Source organism: Cervus canadensis, chromosome 2 (assembly GCF_019320065.1).
Source record: "Cervus canadensis isolate Bull #8, Minnesota chromosome 2, ASM1932006v1, whole genome shotgun sequence".
Lineage (NCBI taxonomy): Eukaryota > Metazoa > Chordata > Mammalia > Artiodactyla > Cervidae > Cervus > Cervus canadensis.
The window spans coordinates 13888034-13892027 of NC_057387.1; the positions used below are offsets into that span (position 1 = coordinate 13888034).

At 42.9% G+C, this 3994-nt stretch overlaps 1 pseudogene; it reads left to right on the forward strand.

Moving 5' to 3' along the window:
* Nucleotides 1–2519: 2519 nt before the first annotated feature.
* Nucleotides 2520–3069, forward strand: LOC122427102 (annotated as a pseudogene).
* Nucleotides 3070–3994: the final 925 nt, after the last annotated feature.

Below are 3994 nucleotides of genomic sequence, written 5' to 3' on the forward strand. Positions count from 1 at the left end.
GATAGTTGCAGCATGTGGGTTCACGCATGGGCTTAGTTGCTCTGAGGTAAGTGGAATCCTCCAGGACCAGGGATCGAACCAGTGTCTCCTGCATTGGCAGGCAGATTCTTTACCACTGAGCCACAGGGAAGCCAACCACTCACCTTTAAATGAAACATTCTGAATTCCTCAGTGGGTGGAGCTGGGGGTAAGGGATACAAGCTAACTGTATCCTGACCATGAGACATTTATTGAACATAAGAAAATAGAAAAATTCAAAGTAACAGTTTGGAAAAAGATAAACCGTATCAATACAAACCAGAAGAAAATTAGGATAGCCATATTAATAATAAACTAGCTAGAATTTCAGGCAGAAAGTAACACTTAAAGAGATAAGAGTTAATTCATAATGTTGAAAGGTAACATTCACCAGAAAAATATATAACCATCTTAAATATTAATATTTATGCATATAATAACATGGCCTTAATATTTAAAAAGAAAAAAATTGAGAGCACTACAAAGAGAATTAGAAAAACTCCCAATCATAGATTTCAATATACCTATTTCTATAATTGATACAATAGGCAGGGGAAAAGTATCAATGTTAATTAACTCTAAGATAGAGATTTTTTCACATTTTGGTATCTGATAGGAAGGGTTTTTTGGTTCCTTGTTTGTTTCTTTTAAACTGTTGGTATCCTGGTATTGAGTTATAGTTTAATCGGTAGCGTTTTTTTATTTTATTTTATTTTATTTTATTTATTTATTTTTTTTATTAGTTGGAGGCTAATTACTTCACATTGCAGTGGGTTTTGTCATACATTGATATGAATCAGCCATAGATTTACACGTATTCCCCATCCCGATCCCCCCTCCCACCTCCCTCGGTAGCGTTTTTTTAAACTGATAACATTTTAAAGCTTTTTGATAGTAAGTAAAGTAACAACGTGTTATATGTTGGACTGTGTCTCTCAAAAAGTCATATGTTAAAGTCGTAACCCTCAGTACCTCAGAATGTGACCGTACTTGGAGGGCGGGGCGGGGGGGGTGGTCATTGCAGGTGAAATTGATTAAGATGAGGTCATACCCAGAGTAGGGCTTCCCCCGTGACTCAGCATAAAGAATCGCCTGCAATGCAGGAGATGCAGGAGACTCAGGTTCAGTCCCTGGGTCAAGAAGGTCTCCTGGAGGAGGAGCCAGAGTTGGACACAACTGAGCGACTAAGCACAGCACATACTGATACTAAAAATTACCAGCAAACCATCAGATGCTAGGGGAGAGGTATGGAACATATTCTTCCTCCAGTCTTCCATAGAACAAATACTGCCAGCACCTTGGTCGCATACTTCTATCCTCCAGAGCTGTGAGACAATAAATTTCTATTGTTAGAGCCCTCTGTTTTGTGGTACTTTTTTAAGGCAACCCTAGCAAAAGAAAAAATACTGGGTGCATCTTATTTTCAACGAAAAGCAATCCATATAATACTACATCCAATAAACTATAGAATGTACATGTATATATATATTTTCAAGCATACATGGAACATCTACAGACACTGAACATATGCTGGGAAATATAGCAATTTTCAATGAATTTTAAAGGATAGAAATAATACAAAATATCAAGACTTCCCTGGTGGTCCAGTGGTTATGACTCTGGGGTGTAGGTTCGATCCCTGGTTGGAGAACTAAGATCCCACCTGCTACTCTGCCAAAAATTATAAAATTATAATATAAAGTATGATCGCTAATCTTAATACAGTTTTCTAGAACTCAAGATTTTTGGAAATAATGAAATATACTACTAATTAAACCATCGGTCAAGAAAGACATAACAATGTGAATTATTATGCAATATTTAAAAACTAAATAATGACAAAAAATTACCTGTAGAAACTGATGGGATGAGCTTTCCTGGTGGCTCTGTGGTGAAAAATTCTGCCTGCCAATGCAGGAGACACCGGTTTGATCCCTTATCTGGGAAAATCCCACATGCCTCAGAGCAACTAAGCCTGTGAGCTGCAACTATTGAACCTGCGCTTTAGAGCTTGCAAGTTGCAGCTACTGAGCCTACACCCCAAAACTACACCCCAAAACTACTAAAGCCTGCATACTCTAGGACCTTCAAGCCACAACTAATGAGCCCCCATGCAGTAACTACTGAAGCCCACGTGCCTAGAGCCCCTGCTCCACAACAAGAGAAGTTATTACAGTGAGACTGAGCACCATAACTAGAGTAGCGCATGTGCAGCAAGGAAGACTCAGTGCAAATGAAAATAAACAAATATTGTAGTGTGCATATGTCATTTTTTTTAATTAAAAATAGAATTACATTATGATCCAGCAATCCCACTTCTGGGTATATACCCCAAAGAACAGAAAGCAGGGTCTTAAAGAGGTATTTGTACACCTATGTTTGTAGCAGCATAATTCACAATAGCTAAGACGTGGAAGCAACCCAAGAGTCCACTGGTGGAGGAATGGATATACAAAATGTATATAAATGTATACAATAGGGAGCAGGGGGGGCCCGGGGCCATGGGCTCTGTGTCAAACCACCAGCTTGCAGGTGGCTGCACCAAGCTGCCAGAGGAGGCGCCCAAGGAGCCCCAGGTCCTGCAGTGCTGGTTTCTATAAATGCTTCAATGTGTGCTTGGCATTTGGCTTCCTGTCCATGACCCACCCGTGCAGGGGTCACGCTCCAGGGCTTCTGGAGCTTGAAGGAGGGTGGGCTGTGGAGCTCACCTTTAAGAAGTCAGTCGAGGGCCTGGCCTCTGTCCAAGTCACCAGCCCTGGTGTGGTGTTCTGAGTCGGGAGTGAAAGGCGACCCAAAGGAGAGAATATGCAGAAACACAGATCAAAGGGAGAGATGTGCTACAACTGTGGAGGTCTAGACCATCATGCCAAGGAATGTAACCTGTCACCCCAGTCCAAGAAGTGCCACTTCTGCTACAGCACCAATCATATGGTAGCCTCATGTCTGCTGAAGGCCCAGCAAGCTCCCAGCTCCCAGGGAAAGCAAGCCTACTTTCGGGAGGAGGAGGAAGAGATCCGTGGCCCTGCCATGCTCCCAGAGGCCCAGAATTGAGCCACAGTAGGCAGCAGCTATCCTCTTGCGATCAGAAAGTTTTGAGAAGCAGGCATCGATCGGCAGAGTGGAGAAAGTGGGGACAGGGTGGGTAGGGGGCACTGCTATATAATCTCGGGCTGAGGTGCAGAGCCTCACCCCCTCTGCTCTCTTGGTGGGAGGAAGGAGTGAAGCCAAGCAACTCCAGTCACACTCTCTCCAAACGCATGTGAGGGCACTGGGGGTTAACCCTCCCTGCATGCTTTATCTGAGTCTGCATCCCCAGCATCTCCAGGTTTTGAAAGTGGCCTGGATAGAGAATTTGTTTTACTCTTAAAGAAGGAGATGGAATAATATTTCCATGCCAGAGTGAAAAGATTAAGCATGAGACCAGATTGATGAACCCAACCCACAAGTCACTGCATTCTGTGGGAGGAAATTTGTCAGCAGGAAGGCAGGGTTTTCCACATCTTGTCTTCTCATAACCCCCTCTTGGGATGGAGTGCTGAGAACTGTCCCAAGCAGAGGGTTGTGATGACAGTCGAAAGAGATGATCTGAAGAAACAGCTGCAGTCCTGGTGCTTCTAAGCTCACTCCCACCCCATTCTGGACCAATACAATTTTATTTATTTGCTCCCCTTGGTTATGCCTCGGGTCCTTCTTTCTCCAGGATTCCAACAACACTAGCTCCGTGGGAATGACGTATCTTGTACATTTTAACTATTTTTCATGATATATAAATATTCTGGTTTTTCATTTTTGTATGTTTTAATCTAAGACCCTCATACCTGCACTGTATTCTCAGGTACGTGAGCAATCTCAGGGGTGAGCTGGCAGCAGCTCTGGGTCTGCACAATAGGAATGCTTTTTGTTGCTCTGTCACCAGAGAGAACAACTATTTGGAGTGTATAGCCTATTGAACCACCTCATTTTTGCCAGTTAGATC